General features: G+C 42.9%; 1 protein-coding gene across 2 annotated transcripts in view; it reads right to left on the reverse strand.

Annotated features, from left to right (window-relative positions):
• Positions 1–10830, reverse strand: part of rnf152 (ring finger protein 152) — a 51930-nt gene extending 41100 nt beyond the window's left edge. For both annotated transcript variants that reach the window (XM_030398560.1, XM_030398559.1), the window contains exon 1: positions 10408–10830. The gene's annotated coding sequence lies outside the window, so the exon portion shown is untranslated. The remainder of the gene's footprint in view (positions 1–10407) is intronic.
• Positions 10831–27729: the final 16899 nt, after the last annotated feature.

A 27729-nucleotide genomic window follows, 5' to 3' on the forward strand; every position in this document is an offset into this window, starting at 1 on the left:
GCTGGCGTGTCCACAGACCGGACTGATTTCAACAGAACCGCAGCAGCAGCGAGGTCCGATACGTAATTGTGCACCGATGCAACGACGCCGGAGCCTCAACTCGTGATTACACATCCAACAAAATGCTGTCAGACTGTTTTTTAATGCAGCAAAGGAACAAAGTGGGCGAGGATTGTGACGGGACGAGACCACAGCTGGATCTGACAATAACAACAGCTGCATTACATCTAGTCTTTGAGTTTCAGGGCCTCGGCATGCAGCCTGCACACACGGTCGCCATTAATGTTAAATATTACGCTTCTTTGGCCTCTTTTTCTTTGTCATACATGATAGTAAAGTCAATATTTTGGGGTGTTTTTCAGACTAAGCGTGCGATTTTAAGACGTCAACTGTTGTCAAGGAAAAGTGATTTTTGTAACCTCAACGTGCTCCCAGATCCATGTCTTCACATATATTTCATAATCTACTCGTATCCAAACATTTTCTCTTTGTGGTTCATTGCTAGAAGAGGAATCTGCTCTTCCTGAAGTTTCCTTTGTTTGTTTTCCTGCAACAAAGGCGACTTTTCCTTCCTCTAATCAAGAGTACAAACTGTAAAGCCTCCTGAAGCAACGTCATTTGTGATTTGTCACCAATTTCTAGTCAAACCGCTCTATTTATTGATTAAAAAAGTAATATCCAGAGATTAATCAGCAACACGAATCATTTTAAGTTGCAGCCTTGTTGATGCTTTTTGTTCTGGATACAATTTAGAGGTATTTGTACGTTACTGGAGTATTTTATTACATTTTGGAGGCAAAAACAAAACAAAGCACTGGTTCTATTGGATCCCGTGGTCGTCCAGGCCGCTGCTGGTGTAGATCCAGACCGTCTGGAGGAATAAACATCCTGAGATCTGGAGCAGTTTACCGACGGGAGGAGAGCTGAGAGATTTATCTTCACTCTTGTTTACCGGCAGCGATCAGCCGGGATGTAGAAGTCGTACGTTTTATACATTGCAGTACATTTATTATCAGACAGTTTAGTGACTTTAAGAAAGACTCGTGAGCTCAAACGTCTGCTGTGGAAAACATGTTGTCCACAATGACTCCTCCAGAATGAAAACCAAACCACATCTGCTGTCATCATGCCTCCACGATGACTGCAGGATGCATTACAGCACGACGCTGGCTGTAAACAGGAGACCAACCTCTCCAAGACTCATTTAAAATCAGACTTGGCTGGTTGTAATTTCCCACACTGCAACACAGATGAATGTACATAGAGACCACGCGCTTTACGCTTAAAACTGCAGCGTCCACAGATTTCACCCGGCCTTCAGTCCGTCAGCGTCGTGTCGCGTCCGCAGATCCAAGTTTTCTTCTTCTCATCAACTTAATGGATTGTGAAAGCGAGGTAAATGATTTTTCCTCTGACAACAGAGGATGCATTAGCCTTCGCCGTTCGTCACCATTTACAATCCATCCTGCGAACGGAAAATAGCGGCATCGATCATCGGAGGAGACACCCGCAACACAACGGGAACGCGAGGTGGGGGGGAAAACAGGTGATTGATTCAAATTGGATCCTTTTCATGGAATCCCAGCCAGATACGACGGAGGTTCACGGCTTTTTCCCCGCTAAACAACAAACTTTCAGACCTGTCGTTACAGGATAGACGGACGACGGCGGCGTATCAATGCGCGCGAGCGGGAGGGAGGACTCATTTTAGATAGAGCTGCGAAACAAATCGAGTGTCAGGCGGCGGGAAAAGAGAAACCCGGCTGCAGACAATCAAAACCTCCAGATCAGGAACCTAAAACTGCACGATAACTACGTTAAAAACACGACCGGCGATGTGTGCAATTCTCTCAAACGCTCTCAATTTGCGGGACGACCTTGGAGGTCGAAACACTGCGAGTTACTTCTGTCATCTTCCCTCAATTGCCACTTTAAACCTCATCCTCTCCTCATCTCTTCTCTCCCGTTTCCTTTTTTTTTTTTATGGCAAATTAAATTTACCCGAGCAATGCGGGCCTGTATTTCACAGCGCTGCTCGTTCATTCGCCTGCCGAGGAGAGAAACCCCCCGCCGGCACATCGCGGAGACCTTTCCTCATTACAGAAGGTCAACGCCGGCACCCCATCAATTGTCAGGAAGCGCTCAAAAAAAAAAAAGAGCTTGAAATTGATTCATCGCCGACAGCTCTCACTCTCCGAGACGGGGTCATGTGACAATCGAGTATAGAAATGCACGGATGGAGAGTGATGAAGAGGAGGTGAAGAGGAGGTGAAGAGGAGGAGGAGGCCAGAGTGGAGATACAATATATACGCAGGTAAAAAATATTGTTTCACGATAATGAGATTAATGGAAAATATGGGAGTGCAGCCATTTTCTCTGAGGTCGTCAGCAGTCAGAGCGGTTTTCAAGTATTGTTAATATTCATTCATTCATTTATTGATTGATTTAAAGAACTTCAGTTTCATCAATCAACCGTATGCGACAGATGCAACTTTCTGAACAGCTGTAATTTGATTTAAACTAGTTAAAATGTGTTTATAACGTATATGGAGATTCGTTTTATTTGCTAAAAGTCTTCGTAGATAAAATGACCAGACAGAAGAGTTTGTTTTGTCGCCAACGCGGCAAATTAAACACCTAAAAAAAGGAGAAAGAAAAGTCGTCATGCTAATTGATTTGTAACTCTGAACAGATGTGGTCTGATGGTCATATTCGTGTGTCATCATTATAAACAAACCCGCTCGTTTTTCCACGAGCTGCAAATATTTAACTTTCAGCGTGTTTCAACCACCTGCTGAGGAAAACCTGTCTGACGTGACTCAACGCAAATATTCACACAGGAGGATGTTTAAGGTTCATTCACGTTGTGTTTCCTCTCGTTCTCTGACTCTCCTGGAAGCTTTTAGGGACATGCACTGAAAAGAAACACCGTCACCTCGAGTAAACTTCATTTATTTAGGGTTTTATATGTTGGAAATATCAACATTTGTGCGAAGAAAAACCCCCGATGTGACATCTTCAACCTGCTTTTGCCAAAATATTCAGTTAATGATAGCAAATTTCTCACATTGGAGCAGCTGGAACCGGAGAATATTGGACTTTTTATGCACGATAGATGACTCGACAGTTAATTTCCTTTCATTGACAAATCTGGTGGATCCCAGGTTTTAACGACGCTGGCAAAAAAAAGGCACAAAGATGAAGAATGAGGTCCAATTTGTAAGAGAGTTTGATTTGCGAGCCTGATTCTCATTCTGGTCTGCCGCCGTACTTCAGCACTTCAGGAAACCTGTGTGGTTCTGTGTGGTTCTGTGTGGACGCGAGCCATCGTTGTGTCTCGGCCCGGCGCTCTGCAGAGACTGAAATGATTTTTTTGTGTCCTTCAGGTAGACGTAAACAAACTGTCCCTTTATTTCACGGCTCAACAAGCGTCTCAGTGTTTCCTGTCACTTCCTGTTTTGGCTCCGACCTGGCCACTTCCTCCCGCGAGGCCTGATCTTCGCTCAGCGCGCCGCTCGCTCTGCAGAGAGCGATTGTGAAATTAAAACCTCCATCGAACGCGAGAGGAAGTCGTCTTTTTTTGCCTCTCGCCGCTCTGACGGATCGCGGAGAGCTTCTAAACTTCCCCTGCTTCATCGATAAGAAGCAAAACTAGATCAATATGGTAAAAAAAAACTCAAATTAAAACACAAATTACCCAGAATGCCATAAAAGGCTCCGCGTTCTCCCAACAGATGGGAACCAATTAGCCACCTGACTCCCAGAAAACACTTGGGCAGCCGCGTGGAGCCAAGATGCAAATGAAGCGGAGGGAAAAGGTGGAGGCCGACCTGCCGAACGTCTTGGGAGAGGAAGAAATTAATGAGTGCGGCGGCGGCGGAGGGCCCGGTTTGGGGTAAAAAAGGAGGGAGAATAAAGTGGGTCGTGATGTATGGAGGGCGCCGCGAGCCGGACTGAAGGTCTCCGGAGAGGACAGAGGAACAAAACCAACGGCAGCTGAATCCTCCGACAGCTGCTCCACGTATTGATCTGGTTAATGAACATCTTGTCGTATTTGTTTAACGGACGCGTCCAGAGGATGAACGTCTCGCCGCTGAATCACAGTTCTGAGGATGAACAAGCGGGTCGAGACGGCCGAGCTCCGGTCCAAACCGTGACCCGGAGCAAGAAGCTGCTGACGAAGGATCAACTGTACTTATGTTTTTAGTTCTGATTTGTGAAAGATTATCGCTTGTCAAGAAGACGAGGAAGAAAACGAAGAAGACGAAGAGAATGATGATGAAGAAGAAGAAGAAGAGAAGAAGATGAAAATGAAGACAAAGAAGAAGAGAAATAAAAAGAAGAGGAAGATGACGAAAAAGAGAAGACAAAGAAGAAAAAAATTACGAAGACAAAGAAGAAGAGAAAGAAAAAGGAGAAGAAGAAAACAAAGAAGTAGACGAAGAAGAACAGAAAGATGAAGAACATGAAGAAGAGGAAGACAGCAAAGGAGAGGATGAAGAAGAAGATGATGAAGACAAAGAAGAAGACGAAGAAGAAGATGAAGAGAAAGAAAGAGGAGCCGAAAAAAGAAGAGGAAGATGACGAAAAAGGAGAAGAAGACAAAGAAGAAAAAGATGACAAAGACAAAGAAGAAGAGAAAGAAAAAGGAGAAGAAAACAAAGAAGTAGACGAAGAAGAACAGAAAGATGAAGAACATGAAGAAGAGGAAGACGGCAAAGGAGAAGATGAAGAAGAAGATGATGAAGACAAAGAAGAAGAAAACAAAGAAGAGAAAGAAGAAGAGAAAGAAAAAGGAGACGAAAAAGAGGAAGAGGAAAAAGACGAAAAGGAGGAGAAGAAGAAAAAGAAGAAAAAGTTGACAAAGACAAAGAAGAAGAAGACAAAGACAAAGGAGAAGAAGACAAAGATGAAGATCATGAAGAAGAAAAGGAAGATGGCAAAGGAGAAGATGAAGACAAAGAAGAGAAAGAAAAAGATGACAAAGAGGAAGTCAAAGAAGAAGAGAAAAAAGACTAAGAAGAAGAAGAAGAAGGTCGTATCAGCACATCAACTTGTCTGAACACTAAAATCATCCGAACAAAATAAAAACAATCCAAAACCTGACAGAGACTTTAAAAAATAAACCTGCTGTCTGTTTGAATCTGATGCGGAATGAATCTGAAGCCGTTTCTGATCTCTGAACTGTTCTCAGATCAGATCTGTGACGGTCTCGTCTGAAGAGGAGCGGCTGGAATAAGATGTCAGGACGAGTTACGCTCGCAGCGACAATCTGACGCTCGCCGCCATGTTTCCCTCCGTCCCCTGCGACTGCTCGCACAGCCGATCAGGCGGCTGTTAGATAAAGACGAGTAAATATTGGTGAGCGTCGGTGATCCGAGGCGACGCGTTCCCCCCCGAGGTTCAGACGCTCCGGATGAATCCTGGATCTCTCCATCCTTCATCTCCGTGGCCAGAAGTAAACGGACACGTGAGCATCACTCCTGACGTTTCAGGAGGAAAGAGCACCGACCTTCTTTTATTAACCGTGTTAACGACCTCTTTATTATTGATCTGCAGGTGACCTCATTGACCAGCAGATCAGGTATATATCAGTATCAGTATTAATGGAGCCGATAGATGGAGACGGTGATATGGAGATCAATCACTTTGATTGATTTAACAAGAGCAGCAGCCACATGTTGTAAAAGAACAAGTGGCAGCAAGCTCAGATAATATATAACAAATATAAACGTGTTCTGCAATCTGTCAACAAACACTGAGAAGAGGAAGAAGAAGACGAAGAATTCGACGAAGAAGAAAAAGATGACGAAGAAGAAGACAAGGAGAAAGAAGAAGATGAAGAAGATGAAGATAAAAGGAAAAAGAAGAGGAAGAATAGGACAAAGCGAAAGAAGGGAAAGAAGAAGAAGAAGAGCAAGAAGAAGACGAAGAAGATAAAAGGAGGAAGAAAGAGGAAGAAAAGAAGAAGACAAAGAAGGTGAAGAAGAAGATGAAGATAAAAGGAAGAAGACAAAGAATAAGACAATGAGAAAGAAGATGAAGAAGAATATAAAAGGAAGAAGAGGAAGAAGGGAAAGAAGGTGAAGAAGAGGAATTTGACGAAGAAGAAAAAGATGACAAAGAAGAAGATAAAAGGAAGAAGAAGATGAAGATAAAAGGTAGAAGAAGAAGCAGAAGAAGAATATATCTTGTCTTTTCAGCATCGTCCATGAGAAGCAGCAATAAACTGTTATTGATCAGCTGAATCATGATATTGATCACCTCCACCTGCTGCTGCAGCAGCGACACATCCACAGACCAGAAGTTCATCCTGTCCACATACTTCTGTCCACGTTGTGTTTCATCACGCTGAAGTCTGATCTGACACCAGATTAAATAACTTCCTCCTCTCCTGTACGTTCCTCCTCCTCCTCCTCGTACAAAAAGGTAATTGCTTCATCAGTTTTTTTGCACAAGTCCGTTTCCTTATCTCGTTCCAACAACTTGAGCAAATCCAGCTAATGTGTTTGATTAAACTGAGATAACTACTTCTTCTCTGCAGCTGCAGACCTTTGCTCTCTCTCATGTTGTTCTGCTGTTTCCTCTTTAAAAAACAAAGAGCCGAATGTTTCAGCCGAATGTTTCAGCGGCTTTTTGAAATTACAGAGGCCGCAAATCTGTGAACACTTTCTCTGTCAAAAGGTTTTTTTTACCAGGTGAGAATGAAACGAGTCGTCGTCCAAGAACTGCCAGCACAAACAAAACAAAGTGTTACGGAGTGAAATCCTCCTCCTCCTCCTCCTTCTCCTCCTCCTCCTTCTTCTTCATGTGTTCCTGATCCTAAACTGCATAAACACACTGCAGTTCAAATCCGTCACGTTTCACTCGAGACGTCTTTCCGGGCTGCCAAGAAAACCTGGCAGGTCAACAGGTTAACAAACGTCTCCGTCCAATAAATAAGCAACTTATAATTCATGTGACTGTTGTTTGGAGGACTCTTAAGCTTTCACAAAGGCTTAAGAAAGAAATGCAGCCGAGTAAATGTTTCCTGCAACAATTTGGTCCAAAGAGGACGGACTGAACTGCAACCTCGTTGTTGTTGTTGTTGTTCCTGTCACATGTTTGTACTTGTTCCTACATCGTCTCCTCATGAATCACCAACACTGAACGAACACTGAATCTCATGCAGATGAAAAATCAGATTCCTCTCGAAGTCAACCTTTAAGAAACGCAAATTAAATCAACGATGGTCGCAGGTGATGCACTGAAGTCCTGATTTCTGGTTATTAGCGGAGGTCAAAGCTGCAAAAACCCGATGACATCTGATCATCGTTGACTTTAATCTGCGTCTCTTAAAGGTTGAATTTGAGAGGAAGCTGATTTTTGAGTCCCCAGAAGAAACAAGATCTTCTTCTTCTTCGTCTTGCATCTGCAGCTGATGCAGTGAAGTCCTGATTTCTGGTCATTAGCGGAGGTCAAAGCTGCTAAAACCCCATGACATCTAACCGTAAAATGTCAAAGTTTCCAAGGCGAGATAACGAGCATGTTCTCGCTTCCACAACTCGTCAGATACCGTAGCTCGGCCTGCGGGAAATTAGCATATCTGATTGTTGACATGAATCTCAGCCTGCAGAGGAAACTATCTCTAGTTACCACCGACAAACATCCTGCGCCAGGATTAAAAGCATCCTCGTGTCCGTAGCTTAGCTTCGTTTAGCCACATATGCATAAAACAACGTAGGCCGACTAGCCGAAGAAGCTAAGCTAATATAAAAGCAATGACTGAGAGAAACAGCGGCCCACAACGTCATCGTCATCAGCCCAACCCGACTCCTTAATTAGCATTTAAGCTACAAACTACGCTACTAGCTTTAGCATGCATGTGAAGCGCTCCGAGGTCGAGTCGGCATTAAAACACTACACGCAACATCAGGTTAGACTTTCAAAATAACAAACAGTTCTCATACTCTGAGTTTTTGTACTTACGTAAGGTCCGCTTTGTTCTACAGGAGCCTTGAAGGGACAAAGCTTTGTCCCTTCAAGGCTCCTGTACAAACATGGCAGACCACATGGAGAAGGACGAGCTCCCTCTGTGGATACAAAAGGCTCATTGTAACGTAACAAAGACACAATAAATCTTTTCTGCCATTTCATCTACTTCAATCTGACCTTTAGCATCGTTTGTAGCATCTTAACTTCTTTATCTTCTTCTAAACTGTCTGTAAACACAATCTTTAAGTCCCCTGTTTTGTCCAAACAGATAAAAAGAGACAATGTCTGTCAATGTGTGTCCTGTCAACTGATTCATCGATTGATTTTGTGACACAGTTACATCATCACCTCACACAGACCCACCGGATCGACTTCCATCTGCAGTTAAAGAGCAGCAGGAAAGCAAACGCGGAGACGAGGAGGAAGCCGCTCACAGAGCTGTTAAATGTTTACTGCTCGCACAACAAGAAATCAAACCGACACGACCTCTCGCTCCGACGCGGTAATCCTGCAGGCCGTTAAGTTAGCCGAGGAATTAAGGAAGAGTCGACACATCCCTAAATGTTGGATGAAGTCCAACAGCAGCAAATCAGACGAAGAAGAAGAAGAAGAAGAAGAAGAAGAAAATGCAGGAGGATTACAAGGTTTTTCAGTTTCCTGCAGGAAAGAGACGACCTGGATAGAAACGGAGTGAAGAGTGAAGAAGGCTGCGTTCACCTGAGAGCACAGGATCAGGATTATTATTAAAACATCTCATATTAAATCCTCCTCATCTCGTTCTTTCATCAAATTATGAAACAGTGAATCTGTCCGTCTGTTACTCACACATCTCGACGGCAGCTCATCCGATCTGCTTCACACTCGGCAGGTGTGTCGCCAAGGACTCGAGGAAGTGCGGTGTTGAATTTGCCGCGATAGCTCAACATCGATATCAATAAATCTTAAATAAACATCAAACGCCGCTCTGAGCAGCAGCGACAGGGGGGCGTGGCTTCATGGCTCTCATACGTGATGCCTCTCGTGGGGAAGCAGATGTAAACAAAATGGAGGTTAGCGTGCTGCAACAACTCGCTGTCAAGACGCGTTGCAGACATTTAAACGAGTCAATCGACGTGAGATTTTCAGTTTCTGTCAACAGCAGTGTGAAGCTAATGTTAGCTTCAACGGCTACATTTGCTTAGAAAAGTAATTGATATCATCAGGGACCATTCAGGAAGCTTAAGACCGGCACATTACCCGATAATCTTTGCTGATGACTATCTGGTATCCGTGCTACAGTTGGCTGCACTAAACATCGCTTCAGCATCGACACGACAGGATGTGCGATGAAAGATTACAACTAATCTACGAGATAAGTCGGTTTATTATCGAGTAAAGGTTCTTGGACACGTCGGGAGTTTGTCGCATCTGACGGTCACACCCCAACAAAATCACCCCAATCATTAATTAAAGTCGTCTGGTGAAAATTCAGCGCGTTCGTCAGCGTATATCTCGTCTGATATGAGTCGATATGAACTTATAACTCCAATATGATGCAGAAAAAGATGCTTGGGGTCATTTTTAATCATCAAATCCCAAGTAAATGTTTGATTAACAACATTTGAACGATCGTTGGAAAAAAAATCCTCAATTAAACGTCTAAAATCGGTCGATACAGGCGAATAATCTCCGTTTTCTACATCATAAGCGACAAAAATCCGGCTGTTTTGAAATTAATAACTGTTTGCATTTGACATTCACGATACAAATCAGGATTTCTGTTGCATTTGTGGCTTCAGCTGTTTGTGAATAATCTCTTTGTGACCAGAAACTAGTTGTGTTGGTGTGTTGTTGCCTCGCTTCCCCCCCTGAAGCCAAATATCTGCTCAAGGTGGAGCTTTAACTTCAACATACAGTGAACAGAAATGCATTCTTTTAACGGCGTGTTTTGCACAACAAAGAGAGGAAACAAGAGCAGCACATTTCACCATCGACCTCACACTTCTAAGCGTCTCCACGCCACAAAAAAAACAACAAATATCCTGTTTGTAAGATTTGCAGAAGTGAGGCAGTAGAGCTTTGAAGTGTAAAAGCAGAGCTCCTGTAACAATGGGTGACCATGACATTAATGCATCTGGCAGAAAGGCTCCCACTGTAAGCTGAGTGCTGGAGGAGCATGAATTCAGATAACAACACAAAGGAGAAGGTCTGATAGTGACGCGTTATTGATCCGCAACAGAGCGACAGCATGGGGATCAATACACAGATGTGACAAGTTGATAGAAATCAGCAAACACTTCTTAAATATGCGTGTTTAAAAAAAAATAATCATCCATGACACAAAGAAACAAGCAGAGAGATGCAACAAAGGAAAATAACTTTGTTGCATTTTTTTTTTCTCCTCTCCCACCAGACTCCATTCAATAAATCATCATTTTTAGATTCGGCGCTCACCTTTTGTTGGTTTGCTGTGTCGGATCGCAGCCGCGGTGCTGTCTCAGTCTGCGGGAGAGTGCGGGGGAGTGTGCGGGGTGTCTGCGGGGAGTCTGCTCCGCTCCGTGCGTTTAGTCTGTCCACCAGCAGCAGCAGCAGCGGTGGAGGAGGTGGTGGTTGCGCCTCGTCCGCTGTTTTCTTCCTCTTGTTTCAAAACCAGCGAAAAACAAACGGGCAGTCCTCCCACTCCTCCTCCTCCTCCTCCTCCTCCTCCTCCACTCCTCCCTGGTCTGGCTCAGCCTCTCTGTGGAGGCGCGCGGAGGAGACGCCCTCTCTCTCTCTCTCACTGCACGAGGAGGAAGGAGGAAATGTGCGCACACATGTCGGGAGGCTTCAGGTGGAGGAGGCGGACTGGAGTCCTGCTGCACCTCCGCCTCTCACTGCACTGCAAGAAATGTCAGTGCGGTGACACAGTTTTAAAGTCACCACAGCCTCATTCATGCTTTTTAATTTCATGCTCTGATTAGACCAATAAAATTCTCAGAATTTGAGCCATTCGGTCCGATAACATTTGGAAAAAGAGATTAGATTATTCTGCCCCACCTTCGAGTTAGACGGGCGCTAAACAGGAAGTTAGTCGGGGAAAAAGACAAAAGAAAAGCGATAAGACGCTCAGACGAAGGCAAACGGTCTACAAAGGAAAGCAACTGACAGCACCGGTTGGACCTCTGGTCAGTCCAGTTGTTCCTTTTGATCAGCACACATTCCCGCTGTGTTGGAACAAGTATCACTCCGTTGATCTTAATGGCCCTTCTGGTCATCCAGGTCCATCTCTGGTCAGTCAAAGTGCCCCTACAATCAATCAAGTACCCTTCTGGTTGACCCAGTTGTACCTCTGGCCATTCAGCTACCCTTCTGGTTGGTCCAGTTGCCCTTCTGGTCACTCACGTATCCTCCTAGTTGACCCAGTTGTACCTCCGGTCATTCAAATACCCTTCTGGTTGGTCCAGTTGCACCTCTGGTTGGTCTAAATGCCCCTCTGGTCACTCATGTACCCTCCTAATTGACCCAGTTGTCCCTCCGGTCATTCAAATACCCTTCTGGTTGGTCCCGTTGCCTCTCTGGTCACTCACGTACCCTTCTTGTTGGTCCCGTTGCCTCTCTGGTCACTCATATACCCTCCTAGTTGACCCAGTTGCCCCTCTGGTTGGTCTAAATGCACCTCTGGTCACTCAAATACCCTTCTGGTTGACCCAGTTGTCCCTTTGGTCACTCAAGTACCCTTCTGGTTGGTCTTAATGCCCCTCTAGTTGGTCTAAATGCCCCTCTGGTTGGTCTAATTGCCCCTCTGGTTGGGCCATTTGCCCCTCTGGTTGGTCTAATTGCCCCTCTGGTTGGTCTTAATGCCCCTCTAGTTGGTCTAAATGCCCCTCTGGTTGGTCCAGTTGCCCCTCTGCTTGGTCTTAATGCCCCTCTAGTTGGTCTAAATGCCCCTCTGGTTGGTCCAGTTGCCCCTCTGGTTGGTCTAATTGCCCCTCTGGTTGGTCTAATTGCCCCTCTGATTGATCTTAATGCCCCTCTGGTTGGTCCAGTTGCCCCTCTGGTTGGGCCAATTGCCCCTCTGGTTGGTCTAATTGCCCCTCTGGTTGGTCTAATTGCCCCTCTGATTGATCTTAATGCCCCTCTGGTTGGTCCAGTTGCCCCTCTGGTTGATCTTAATGCCCCTCTAGTTGGTCTAAATGCCCCTCTGGTTGGTCCAGTTGCCCCTCTGGTTGGTCTAATTGCCCCTCTGATTGATCTTAATGCCCCTCTAGTTGGTCTAAATGCCCCTCTGGTTGGTCCAGTTGCCCCTCTGGTTGGTCTAATTGCCCCTCTGGTTGGTCTAAATGCCCCTCTGGTTGGTCCAGTTGCCCCTCTGGTTGGTCTTAATGCCCCTCTAGTTGGTCTAAATGCCCCTCTGGTTGGTCTAATTGCCCCTCTGGTTGATCTTAATGCCCCTCTAGTTGGTCTAAATGCCCCTCTGGTTGGTCTAATTGCCCCTCTGGTTGGTCCAATTGCCCCTCTGGTTGGTCTTAATGCCCCTCTAGTTGGTCTAAATGCCCCTCTGGTTGGTCCAGTTGCCCCTCTGGTTGGTCTTAATGCCCCTCTAGTTGGTCTAAATGCCCCTCTGGTTGGTCTAATTGCCCCTCTGGTTGGTCTAAATGCCCCTCTGGTCAGCCAAAATGTCCTTTCAACCACCCTGTAGCCCCTCTGCTACTCCTATATGTCCGTCTTTTGGACTAAGTTCCCCCCTGGTGGGACAAATACCCCCCCCCCAGTTAACTGGAGTGCTGCTCTAGTTAGCCCCAAGTCTTTACGGACTTCCCTCTGACTAATTAATTAGACGAGATTCAGAAAGCATTCGTATGTTGAGACTCTGTAGGAGATAAATCTGATGAACTCAAAGTGCTCCAGTTCAAAACGCAGCTGCAGACGATTTAAGAAGACAAATGTAAAAGTTACGAAGTATTTTTGATTTTGTTGTTTTGCTTTTAAGGATACAACAAGAACATTTACACAACATGTTGCAAAACGACGTTAAAGGTCTAATTTGTAAGAAAAGGCAAGCATAACTGCTAACTGCTGCTCACTACCCTCTGTAGCTAAGGCTGTGGCGGCTAGCTGTTCTTAGCAAGTAGCTCAGTTAGCAGTGGAGCTAATGCTGCGGATGGTTGGGAAGTCGTTCTTCCGACTTCGGTGTGTTCGTGAGCAACATGGACACCAACAAGTTTCTTTCTCTGCGTTGTATGATGTCATGGTAACATGGTATTATGAGACGGGGCTAGCTGGTTAGCGTGCTAACTTTAGCAGACATCTCTGCAACATAATACAGAGACGTCAACACTGTCGTTTCTAAGATCAATTTTTTGAGGCTTTTGCACTTAAACTCTGGTGAAATCTTACAAATATCTTCCAGCGAGCAGAATCTGTGATCTCAAAGTCTAAATTTAGCTTCACCGACCTTTCCAGGTTGACATTTCTTGCAGTGTGCGGCTGCTCAGACTCTGTACAGAGATGTGAAAGTGTGTTTCTTCTCTGATAAGTCAAGTTAGGACACATTTGCCTTATTTGGGCTGATTATCGCTCAACCACAGACGAGCGCTTCATGCATCTTTAGTCTCTATAAAAGCCCTTTCACTTGAAGCACTCCTGATTGGAAAAACGACTAAACAAGAGGAGAATATTCCAAATTCCTCAGAGGAAGATAAAAATATGAATGTTTCTCTGTCGGGCAGCGCAGACGAGTCTCCTCTGAGAGCGTCGTAACGATCTTCTGTCAGCGGAGGAGGTCTGATTCCGCCGCCATCAGACTTGAAACACTATAATTAAACCTGGTGACCAGAGTACAGTAGACTGTGACGGCGGGGATGTGCTCACAGTTTGGGGGGTTAAATTATTTAAAAAAGAACCCAGAGGACGCGTTTAACAAGATGCTATATTTATATTTGTGTCTGAATATCTTAGAAGCCACCCGGGCTGCCGGGCCCCGAGTCTCCGTTCCCTCCGGAGCTCGCTGACAGTGTCGCTGCAGTGTAAGCAGTCTTTGATATATTTGCTTTAATTATGCAGGATAATTAATTTAAATTTGTGATGCATCCAGGTATCTGAAATGGCATCCCCACCCCGCCGCTTCAGGCTCCACGGGGGGAGTTTCAGGGAAATCTTGCATGAGAGATTGAGTTGATGAAAATAGAGCGACGTCTGAAATGCTAATGTTGACTTTTGGTGGCTAAATCTGGCTGCAGCCTTGTGGGACACACTGGTGTGTTGGAGGGGGGGAGGGAGGAACGCTAACCTTTAGCGTACCCTCAGATAAATTCTGCACAAACCAACAGATTGTTGCTTCTGAGAACAAAGAGAAAGAAACACTCGCGTCACTCTCTCATCTTTAATCTCGATTACTCTCCCTTTGTTTCACAACGAGTTATCCAGAGCATGAGTTTCCTGCTCGCCGTCCACATCCACATTCGCTCCGTCCGCCCACGTGTTAGCCGAGAGCCGCCGGCGATTAATTAAAGCAACCACATGCGCCGCTCAGGCCGGCTTGTCAGGCCGCTGCCAGTCATCAGAGCGGCGTGACAATGATCTGACCATCACCGGCTTAATTGGCATTCGGAGGACACGCTCTCCTCCTCCGTCACTGTAGGCTGAATAAACACACAGGATGAGGCAGGATGCAACCTTCAGTCCTCGTTTCTCCTGATCGATAACCTCTGCAACATCCACATCTGACGGGCGGCAGCAGCTACAGCAGCGTTCTGTAACCTCTGAGCTGTGCTGACTGAGTTTTCTTAACAGAGGAGGAGCGGCGATCGATTAGAGAACGTCTTCGGAGGAGACGGTCGAAGTTCCCATGAAGTCACAATCGATGATTAAGTGTTTTATCGCGTACGTCAAACTCTGGTTCTCACCTGAACGTATGGAAAACTTTAGGAAATGTTGAGTCATGCTGCACTCTGAGGGGGAATGTTTGCATTTAGCCTCCGGTAAAGGATTTCTTTCTAATGCTAACGTTAGCTAGCTCCCCCACGCTCCAGACAGAGGACGAGTCTCAGGTCAGACCGGTGTCATGAAGATGTGCCAACTAGTTTATCTTAATTATTTGTGAGGTCAAGTTGCAGGATGGTCCATAAAAACAGCTTCAGGATCTCGGGAGGGGATGTTTATTTATTTATGGTGCTTTATAATCAGCTAATTATCCCCTCCGTCCTCGCTCCTGATCCAGGTAATGAACAACGTGAGCCGTGATGGAGGAGTTTCCAATCCAGTCGATGTGTCTTTGTGAAGAGGTGGAGCTAAAGGAAGGAACCAAAGGATACGTCTACGGCAAAGGAGGAGCACCCAAGTGGTTCCGGAGCTAAGTCCTGGTCTATCTTGACCTGGACCCACAGCTCAAGGATGCAGGGAGTGGGTTGTAGCGCCTAGGACGGGGTCGGGTCCTGGTCCTGTCTCAGCCACCTGATACTGTCCTGCAAGAGTCATGACGTTAGCTAGCTGCTAGCTGCAGGCTAACAAAACAAAACCCCTCAAAACAAACTGGAGGCTGTTAAATCTAAAATAAAAGTCAGAAGCTGTTCACTAGAACTACGTGGTGTTGTCACTGCGCTGCTTTCTACCTGCAGCATCGTCATCTGCAAATGTTTGTTTACATTTATGTGACCCGACAAAGTCAGACGTCAGCGAGGATCCTGTCGGGGTCGAAGGCCTCGTCTGCAGCCGTCGACCTGAAACAGACAGACACACAAAACAAAAAGCGACGTCTGCCTTTTTCCTCCCCTCCGCTGCACCTCCCTCCCTCCCTCGAGTACAAACGAGCGATATAAAAACTTGGAGCTCTTTTTGCATTCCTGGAAAATTAGGTCAGCCGCCCGAAAAACGAGGCGAAGTCTCCAAACGGGACGGAGGAGAGGAGATGAAAGCCGGCACACTTCTGTCGACTCATATCACAAACACATCAACCACCTGGTTCCACTTCAGGTTTCAAGGGGGGATACGGAGGGATGGGTGGGGCTTCTTCTTCTTCTTCTTCTTCTTCTTCTTCTTCGGCACAATTTGAAGCATCACAGTCGAGTGTATGTAAGTGCGTTCATAGACAAACTCCTCAAGCGTGAGTGTGAATAAAGGTGATTGTGATTTTCTCTCAGACTCCTACAGACATCCTCTTCCTCCCTCGTCCTCCCTCCTCTTCCTCCCCCCTCCATTATACAGACTGTGTTGTGTTTGCTGCGCTTCCATGGGAGCTTCTAATTGCCTGTTGTGCTCGCTGCTCAGCTGTCTGGCTGATGTGCAGCGACAAGCCGCATCCTCGACTGATGTGTTCCTCCTGAGGTTCTCCGGGAAGCGTTATCCGCCGCTCACATGATTTTCCCTCCCACGCAAATCCCCCACAATCCTCCTTCCTTCCACGGCGTCTCCTCTAATGTAAAGCACGTATGTCAAGTGGAAGTTTTAAATATACGTCAAGTGAAAAAGTTGAGCAATTTCTTCAAGTGTTTCCTGACGCTCGTCCACAGAAGTTTGTTTCTGAGACGGGTTTGTTTTTCTTTCTGTGAGTTTGAAAAGTCGGTGTCTGTTTTCTCTGCAGGAGGACGTCGACGCGATGAAAAAAAAAGGGGCGTAGTTACATTTTTAAATGCAGTGTTTTCAAGTCACGCTGCCACTTGTGCATTTAAAAGTAGTATTTTGGAGGAAAATACATCGAGAGTTTCCAGTCCAAGGCTTTGAAAAAAACATTTAGATGCAGAAACAAGAACAAAAAAAACTAGACATTTTGTTGGATTGTGTTTAGAAATAACTTGAAAATGTTTCTCTTCCTGGGGAATTTGGACTAATATCTGACACAAAGAGATGCTGGAGTGACTGTACAACATCCACGATCCGTCCTGGTTCTGGAATTCTGGTGGAAATTAAAGCTCATCCGTTAAATTAGCGTAATCAGTGAACCTCTCTCAGTGGCTCATCAGAGGGATCTGCCTCCCCCCTCCCTCCCCTCCAGTCCCCCATCTGCTCCCTGCCAATTCCACTCCGGCGCCGCCTCGGGCCGGCAGACAGATAGGACCTCGCGGGCCTTGGCACCGGGCTCAGCCACCAATGATGATGAGGACATTTACATTTTAAGCGTTTGGCCGATGCTCATATCATGGTGTGATTTACAGTGAGCCGGAACCTGAGGGCACGGGCCGACCTTGTGTGAATCACCAGGTCGTCTTTGTTCTACGATGGCGTGTTTCACAGAACATCATACGTTTGAATATCATACGGTATCAAACAAAGTCCTCACTAATGAACGTGAATATTAGATTAATGCACCGACACTATTTACAGCTCGATCAAATAAACAATGCATCATCCACAAGGGAACTCATCTATAATTCAAAATGAAGCCCCGCTGAGGTGTTTTGAAAAGGGAGGTACATGTAACTTCCCTTTTTGAGGTCGAAACATTATTTTTGCAAGTCAAGAACGTCAGAGTTCGTCAGGAAGAAAGTAAAACATCATTTGGTTTCATGTAAAAGACGCAACATGGCCGTCGCCTCAGCACAGAAAATATATTTTAAAAACATCCAGACTCGTTTGAACTTCGACAGAATTTAGTTATTGTTAGCAAACACTGTAAACTAACGATTGTTATTATTGGTAACGTTAGCTAACATTGGCTGTTACTTATTGTTAGCTTACACTGTGGGAAAGCAAACTGTACGCCAACATTGGCTGTTACTTATTTTTAGCTAACACTGTAAGCTAACAATTGGTAACTGTTGGTAATGTTAGCTAACATTGACTGTTACTTTTTGTTAGCGAGCACTGTAAGCTCATGATTGTAGCTGTTGGTAATGTTAGCTAACATTGACCGTGACTTATTGTTAGCGAACACTGTAAGCTTACGATTGTAACTGTTGGTAACATTAGCTAACATTGGCCTTTAGTTATTGTTAGCAAACACGATTGTAGCTGTTGGTAATGTTAGCTAACATTGGCCGTTAGTTATTGTTAGCCAACACATTAAACTAATGATTGTAACTGTTGGTAATGTTAGCTAACATTGGCCGTTACTTATTGTTAGCAAACAGTGTACACTAACGATTGTAACTATTGGTAATGTTAGCTAACATTACCAATAGTTAGGTCATATTAATTTATGTAAAAGTAGCAATACCCCACGGTTACAAGTAAAACCCCTGCATTAGAATTTTAAAGTAAAGACATTAAGCATCAAGGTGGAGCTAATTTGGGCTATTTTATACACTGCTGGGTAGTTTTCTTCATGGCGCCATCCAGTCTTATCTTACCCGAACACATCAGAAATTATTAAGCAAGTATTTTGTATTTTGTGTATTGTGTGAGTAATAACTTGAGTAAAAAAGTACATATTTGCCTCTGAATCTTTGTGCAGGCTGGAAGTATAAAGTAGCTGAGAAGAAAAATGAAATCACTCGAACATTAGTGGATCTAAGCACAATCGAGTAAATGCAATTGGTCGGCTCGGTGAAAAGAAGATGGGACTATTACTTTTTAAAAAGCTGTAGAAAATGACCTTAAACTTCTCTGTGTTATCCGACCAAATATAAACAGGCTGAGCATGTTTTTATCTCCTGGCTCACCTGCCACCTGCTGCAGGAGTTTGAGGCCCTGCGAGGGAATAAAAAACTACTTTTCCAGCACCTTCAGCTGGAGATCAGAGGAGGATAAGAGGATAAAGAGTAACGTCTGACTAAATCATCACTTTTCAGAGAGTGCTGCGTGACCCTTCATACCGCTGCTGCAGCTCTGGATCACAGTCCAGCCTCCTGTTGACGATGACACTGATCAATATACAGCAAAAACACACGTGGACCAACGAACAAAACGTGTAAACTTGACGGCTGTCCCCCATTTTCTACGACATCATACTTCCACTTCGAACAACCTCTCACACCGAAAAGCGATAGGATCTGCTGACTCGTCTCTCGACTGACCACCTGAACGCCGCCTTCACTTGGCGAAACTCCCCCCCCCGGAGCATTTCTCTCCAGAAAGATGGAAGAAGGAGCCGCTGATGAAAATTTAGCTGATATAGCTCCACCAGCAGCTTCCGCCTCAGCCGCTATCACCCAATCAAATCCTCCTTTCAACCTCCGATCGATGAGGAAGAGATAGGAGTTAAGGTGACCTCGCTCTGAATGAGGCCGGTATAATTGGATACACACACACACAAAAAAAAAAACAGACCCTCACTGACCCACTTTTAATCCTGGAGATGGATTATTGTGAGACGGAAGCTCAGAAACAACAATCAGTGTGACCTCGTAGACACACCGGAGGTTCGGCTTCTTCTTCTTCTTCGGTTACCTTTGGGAACGACACAGCTGCATTATCATCTGTATTTGTAACCATGCTAGCAGCCTGACTCTTAATCAGGCCGCCATGTTGGACCGAGACGGACTGAACCATCTCCACAACTTTTACAAGTCTACTAACTTTTCCCCTCGAGGTCAACCACGGGTCACCACGGACTACGTATGAAGAAAGACTGGCAAACAAACTGAAGCGTCAACCAAAACCACATCAGTTTCCAGAGGCCTGAACTACGAAGCAAGTTCAACATGTCCCAGGATATGTTACCGCAACGGTGATCCATGAAGAAGAACCTGAAACACGTGCAGCAGAAACACCGTGGCCGTCATTAGAGAGAAAAGCGGTTGTTTCGGATCAAGTGCGGCGTAATTTGAGACCATCGTGGCTCACGGCGTCTTTTGACTGTCCAACCTGACCAACTGGACCGACCTGGGGAGGCTGGTGCTGGCTAATGTCCAGTCAGAGAGTAAGGAAGTGGATAGGAAGTGGAGTCTGTGGAGTATTTTGGCAAATTAAAGCTTTAAAGAAGGCAGAACCTCCTCCTTGGATCAACATGTCGATGAAGGTCATCCAGGTCAGGTGCTGTATCGCAGAGAACTGGACTCTAACGTAAACACGAGCATGTTAGCATGTCGTCGTTAGCGTCTATCTCAAAGCTTTGCATTAATAAATCTTGGTGGTTTTCTTCGGCTCCTCTCTGATTAAACTTTCTGTGTCTTGTGCTTCATGTCTTCCATCGACTTCTTTACTTTTATAACTTCTTTATTCATAAATGAAGTTTACCTCCTCACTGAATTGGGAAGAGGGATCTCTTCGATTACAGGGAATTACAGATAAGACAACCTCTACTTGTTTGATTATTCTTTAGCATTTAGAATTATCTCTTTCATTACATCCTGATAGATTCTCTGATGTCGTTTTTGAAATCAGCACGACGACTCGCAGCAGCAGCAGCTTCCTCTTTGAAGCCCGGTTGAAATGAGTCTTTCGGTGTGAGGGGAAATATTTCCTGCAGAGGTCAGATCAAAAGCTGACGAGGTGCAAATTTAAGTTAGTGAACCTCTTCAAAGTTGGAATATGTAACTTCTTTTTTCCACATTAAAATAAAAGATGAATAAAATATATCTCATACATTAACAAAACAGTCTCCACAGGAGTATTTTTCAGCTTTGTTGCCATGAAGCGGCACGTTTCCAGTTTTGATAACTCGAATATAAAGATTTACTAAACATCGTGTTGTACTTCAAGAGGTACTGTTGTGTTCTGAGTGAAGTACAAGTACACACTGGACTGAAGAGAAGAAGGAAAACAGGCCAACAGTTCAAAGATCGATATGTTTAATGGTAACGATATCGGGAGTGTGTAGTCGCTTGTTAATGTTAGCATGCGGCTAACGTACAGTCAGGTAATCTCTCTGTCTGTCTGGTTGATCCTCTCATCTCTCTCAGGCTGATCAATGATCTCACACTCGTCTAGTTGGTCTGGTGGAGTCGACACGTCAGCAGAGAATGACATGAAATGTGACGACATGTGAATGGCTGATCTTCAGTTCTTCTACTGAGTGGAGACAGATCAGTACAACTTTTATCTCATAATTATAGTTTCTTGTAGTTCGACATTTTCCATAATTAAAAAAAAAAGTTGCACAGTTATGACTTTTATGTCATGACCTAAAAATGTGTTTGTAATAATGACTTTTCACCATCATGACTTTTTATCATAATTTTGACTTTTATTTCATAATTTTGACTTTTTTCATAATTTTGACATTTTACCATAGGGTTAGTAATAAACTAAGTCATAATTATTTTAAAAAGTCATTTTTATGACTTTTCACGCATCATTTTCAAAAAATCACAAATGATTTTTTTTCTTATAGTGTTAACTTATAATTCTGACTTTTTTAAACAATTTGGTCTTTTTTAATAATTTAAATATTTTCACACAATTATGACTTTTTATCATAGGTTTAGTCATGATTTAAGTAGTCATAAATTAGTCTTAATAGTCTTAAATTAAGTCATAATTATGAAAAAAAGTCAAAAGCCTTTTTTTCATAGTCATGACTTTGAGACTTTGATCTCATTATACTGTATTTCCACGGATAATTTTAAAATGTTCACATTCATGACTTTATATCATAATTTTGACATTTTTCCTAATCAATACTTTATAATTTAAGTAGTCATAAATTAAGTCATAAATATGAAAAAAGTCAAAATACTTTTTTTCATAATTATGACTTCAATCTCAAAATTTTGACCTTTCATGCATAGTTTTAAAATAATCACAATTAGGATTTTTTTTCCATAACAATGAATTTTTATCATAATTTTGACTTTTAAACATTATTTAAACATTTTCACAAGTATGACTTTTTCTCACAAATTTGACTTTTTTAAACAATTTTGACTTTTTTCATAATTTTTTAAATTTTCACACAATTATGACTTTTTATCATAGGGGTAGTCATGATTTAAGTTATCCTAAATAAGTCATAAATGAACTCAGAATTGTGAAAAAAGTCAAAAGCCTTCTCATTCATAATTTTGACTTTTTATTATAATTATGAATTTTTCACAATTAAGACTTTTTTAACATAATTTTTACATTTTAACACAACTATGATTTATATGTCATGATTTCAATTTGATCATAATTTTGACTTTTTCTCACAATTATGACATTTCTTATCATAATAATGACCATTTCTCATAACGTTTCCTCTCCTGACAGCCCCCTCCCTCTCTCCCAGCCTGCAGGTGATGGAGGTTGTGAGTTGGACTCCATCAGGTGGAGTCACTGCTGGTTTCTTCGTCTGCAGCGTATGAATTGCAGCCGACCTCTGAATATACAGACGGCCGTATTAACGTCTCTGTCGCCGCCTGGAAATGAAGCAGAAATTGAATTTTGAGGCCGACTGCTTCTTATTTCAGGAGGCTGACCTTCAATTCTAACACTAAGTGTAGACGGATGAATATATTATATAGTGTGTACACAAACACAGCCCACACACACTCCTTCATCTTCTTCTGCAGAGCCTCCTGCAGCGTCCGGACGGCTAATGACCTTCTTATGAATCCGTCTCCAGGGAGTAAATTTCATGCATTTTGAGATGAACCAATCCGTGACAGTGAATGTGTTGCACTTTCACACCTGGATGGCGCCCCTGCCCATCGGCGCCATCTCCTCCTCGCCTCTGATTCCAATTCAGCCCCGGCTAATCCGCGATAGAAGCGCAGCAGGGTCTCCAGAAATCAGTGGCTGGGTCAGATATTTCCTATCCACGAGGGATTATCTGAGCCTGCCGGAAGAGAAAGGAAAAAAACTCCATATCTTGTGTTAACAGGCGCCAAAAAAGCAGGCGGGAGATCAAGTTTTTGCTCGCTGCTGAGGTTTATTCCATGGCAGTTAAAGGGATAAGCTAATTTCATGGGAGAAGCGTTAAATCTAGCGAGGTTACCTTGACAATCAGCTTCACTTTAAAGCTTTACATCAAGACCATCGGCTGAGAGGAGCCTCGGCGAGATAAATCACCCGGGAGTCGGGAGTATCACAGATTTAATTAGGTCGTGAAAAGTGTTGTGGAAGCTGGCGTGAATGGAGAGTACAGTAGAAGAGGAGTTCTCTCTTCACAGACCACATGGTGGAAGCTTTGGTGGCCATCTGTGCTTCGGTTTCATCATCGTTAGAGGAAAATGTAATGGGGTTCATTACAGAGAGAGCTCAGCGTCTGACAGGAGGATGTGAAGCTCCGTCTGATTCACTTTCAGAGAGCCTCGTGTTCGCTTAAAGATCAAGATATTCATTTAAAATCAGCTTTGAAAGACTTAAACACGCAGAATGAGACGTCTGGATGTTTGTACAGTGAGTTATAAAAGCTGCCTCTCCAAAATAAAAGTCAAACAGGTTAACTTGCGTTATCTAACCAGCTTCTCATTTCTTCTCCTGACTCGAACCTGCGTCACAGCCTCAGCTGGCAGATGTAAGACGATGAAGCTGCTGCAGGTAGAGTTTCTCTGCAGTACCCCACCTCTTTCCTCCACCACATTACATAAGCAGGATTAGCTCATCGCTCCGTCCTGTGTGTTATTGTTTGCTGTCCTGCAGTCCGTCTCTGTAAGCGAAACACTCCGACGGCCACATCTGCTACTCGTCTCTGGCAATTAGGCCCGTAGGGGAACATGGCGTCCCCCTCCACCCCCCTCGTCCTCCGCTACACGTGTTTGTAATCTCCCTCTTCCTGAATTTGGTGGTCGCTGGCGTTTCCCCCCGCGGTGTTTGTTTGGGTGAAACGCCCTGTGAGCCGGCCGATCCCTCTGCAGAGACTCGACTAAAAGGCCCCAAACAGCGTGCTGATTACCTCCGAGTGGAGCGCAGCACTGCCAAGAACTCAACCAGGAAAACAACTCTGTGTGTGTGTGTGTGTGTGTGTGTGTGTGTGTGTGTGTGCGCGTGCGTGTATGTGTGTGTGTGTGTCATCCCAACTGATTTGCTCAACAAGTAAATATTGTGACATTAATCATGTGGATGTTGATTCTCACAGCGAAGTCGAGCAGCTGAACTCGTCTGACAGTCAGGACTGCAGTGTTTGTGTGTCTGTGTGTGTGTGCTGATGATGATCAATAACTCTTATTGACATTAATCAGGTGTGGAAGTCCAATTCTGCCACTTGAGTTAAGAACAAATCATTAAGCACAGTAGATGAAAACAAAAAAAGTCACAGTTGTGAGTTAAAAGATCAAAATGATTAGATAAAAGTCATAAATATTATATAAAATGTTGAAATTATTAAATATTTTCAAGTAGGAAGTCAAAACTATGAGATTAAAAATCATAATTATGACTTAAAAGGTCACAATTATGATATAAAAAGTCATATTTATGATTTGCAAGGTCAGAATTGTGAGATAAATAGTCAAACATATGCGGTAAAAGTCATAAATATGATCTAAAATGTTGAAACTGTGAGTCAAAAGTTAACATTTTGAAATAGAAAGTCAAAATTATGAGATTAAAAGTCATAATTATGAGCTGAAAGATCAAAATGATTACATAAAAGTCATAAATATAATATACAAAGTCATAATTGAGAGATAAAAGTCATATATGTGATATAAAATGATGAAATTATGAGATAAAAGTCAACATTTTAAAGTAAGAAGTCAAAACTATGACTTTAAAGGTCATAAATATGATATGTAAAATATCATATTTTGAACATTTTGAAGTAGGAAGTCAAACTTATTACTTTAAGAGTCATAAACATGATGTACAAAGTCATAAAATGTGATTCAAAAGGTCAAAATTTTGATATAAAAAGTAATAAATATGATATGAAAAGTCATAATTTTTAATTAATAATTTAAAAGTCAAGAATATGCGTTAAAACTCATAAATATGATATAAAAAGTCATAATTGTGAGATAAAAGTCAACATTTTGAAGAAGGAAGTCAAAACTATGAGATTAAAAGGTCATAAATATGATATAAAAAGACATTTTTACAGTTACACATATTGATAATGTCATATTTAATCAACCTAAACAAAAGTGTTTTCAGTGTTTGAGCCTCACCAGAACTTCAGCACAGCGTTGTGACATTTTATTCTGGTGACTGGCTGGAAAATAAAATGGCGTCTGCCTGCAGTTTCACCATGAATGCATCACACCACCAACATCACCACCCTCTGATGTAATCCCGCTCCATTAAACCCTCTTCTCCGAGTGGTTTCTCTGACTTCCTGTAAAGAAACCCGGACCTCTTCTCTCTGGGTTCGCTGCCCCGTCGGCTCGAAGAGTCCTCTCTCTTGAGCCTGCAGCGAGGGGGGCGGCGCCGAGGCCGTGTGACGGACCTGTTGAACGTCGCGGGTTCTGCTTCCCTCCACAGGCTCGGCCATTACAGCACATGAAGCCCGGAGACCTCACACAATATTCACTTTCACAGTACACCGACTCAATATCCGACAAAGGCCACGCTCCATTTTCCTTTATTTGTGTCGCGGAGGACAGGATCCTCCAGTGTTGTTGTTGTTGTTGTTCTGAGGCTCTCCGATGTATCTAAGAGGTTGTTGTGATTCATCCCAACGAGGGCTGAAAAAACAAAAACAGGCACCCTTGACATTTACGTGAGGAGCTCAGGAGCAGCTGAGCATCACCTGCTTCTTGAGTTTGACCTTCTCAGTAAACACTTGTTTACTTGAATGTCTTCAAAATAATCACAACCTGAAACACAAAGTGGGCTCTGATTACAGAATCTGCTGAACCACTGGGAACCACATGTTTAATTAAGCTTTTAGTTGTTTTAAATTATTTATTTGTCAGGGATGATGAGTAATCAACAAAACAATAAATAAGACACAGTTAGCATGTTAGACTAGACTAAAAATACCAGTAGACTCATTAAATACTCATTACTTAATCATTAGTTACTCTTTTTTATCAACCGTCAAGTAAGGTAAGTTAGTTGTGACACAAAAGACTCATTAGATACTAGTTACTTAATCATTAGTTACTTTTTTATCAATCGTAAAGTGGGACATCATACTTAGTTGTGACACAAATTACTCATTAAACACTAGTTACGTAATCATTTATTACTCTTTTTGTGTACCTTCAAGTCAAGTGACATTATACTGAGCAGTGACCCAAAATAAAATACTATTTACTTAATCATTAGTCACTCTTTTATCAACCTTTAAGTAAAGTGAGTTAGTAGTAACTCAAATTACTCACTGAATACTACTAACTTAATCGTTAGTCACTCTCTTATCAACCTTTAAGTAAAGTGAGTTAGTAGTAACTCAAATTACTCATTAAATACTAGTAACTTAATAATTAGTTACTCTTTGAATCAACCTTTAAGTAAAAATGAGTTAGTAGTAACTCAAAGTACTCATTAAATACTAATAACGATCATTAGTTACTCTTTGTATCAACCTTTAAGTAAAGTGAGTTAGTAGTAACTCAAATTACTCATTAAATACTAGTTACTTAATCATTAGTCACTCTGTTATCAACCTTTATGTAAAGTGAGTTAGTAGTAACTCAAATTACTCATTAAATACTAGGAACTTAATCATTAGTTACTCTTTGTATCAACCTTTAAGTAAAGTGAGTTAGTAGTAACTCAAATTACTCATTAAATACTAGTTACTTAATCATTAGTCACTCTGTTATCAACCTTTAAGTAAAGTGAGTTAGTAGTAACTCAAATTACTCATTAAATACTAGTTACTTAATCATAAGTTACTCTTTGTATACATTTCAGTGAGACAGCACACTGAGTTGTCTCCAATATAATCATTAAATACTAGTTACTTAATCATTAGTTACTCTTTAAATCAATCTGTATGTAAAGTGAGACACCATAATGAGAAGTAACTCAAAATACTCATTAAATACTAGTAACTTAATCATTAGTCACTCTTTTTATCAACCTTTAAGTAAAGTGAGTTAGCAGTAACTCAAATTACTCAATAAATACTAGTTACTTAATCATAAGTTACTCTTTTTATCAACCTCCATGTAAAGTGAGTTAGCAGTAACTCAAATTACTCAATAAATACTAGTTACTTAATCATAAGTTACTCTTTTTATCAACCTCCATGTAAAGTGAGCCATCATACAGGGTAGTTACACAATATACTCATTAAATACTTTATTATCTGAAACCAGATCTGAGCACAACACAAGCCAGACGTCCTGCTTTCTGCCACGTGCTGCTCGCTCATCTCTACATTTCGACACGACAGGAGAAATCTGGTGAAATTAAATGTGACCGGCGGTCGGCGTAGAAAATCTCTCCTCCTGTGTGAATGTAGTCGGTGTTGTGTGAACAGCAGTAACACAGTCAAGGTCGTGTTTCACCGATCTACATTTCCTCCAGCTGCAGTTCACTGCTGCCAATAACCACGACCTTGACTGTGTTACTGCTTAATTGAGTACCGACACCTGAGTGTGGGAGGCCCGGGTGGAAATCAAACCCCCGACCCTGCGGATGTAGCTGCCACTGGGGCCACACAGGACCGCCTCTCTGCTGAAAAATGACCACAACGCTTCACAGCAACACACATTCGGACACACACTTTTGCTGTAATTGCCAAGTTTTTTGTGCCAATGCTGCACTCCTGCAGGACCCCAGTGTCCTACTTACTCAATCACAAGGCTCTCAAATCAACCCATGTTTCTGCTTCTTGTCAGGTGGCCATAATAATTATTACATCAGCAAAGGAGAAAGTCGGGTGAGGTAGAATAAACAGCAACAAGTCAGCGTAACCAGAGTTGTGTACGTTACGTAGGTAGCACAGTTATTTAAATCCAAACCACAATGTTTTCCTAAACCTTACCAAGTATTTTTAGTGCCGAATCTGTTTTATAAACGTTCAATTTGTAAGAAAGTTGATTATCACACCCACAAGTGTTTGACGAGTTGGGAATAAGACTCGATTCAATCTTATTTTTTTCAAAC

This window comes from Sparus aurata, chromosome 19 (assembly GCF_900880675.1).
Source record: "Sparus aurata chromosome 19, fSpaAur1.1, whole genome shotgun sequence".
Lineage (NCBI taxonomy): Eukaryota > Metazoa > Chordata > Actinopteri > Spariformes > Sparidae > Sparus > Sparus aurata.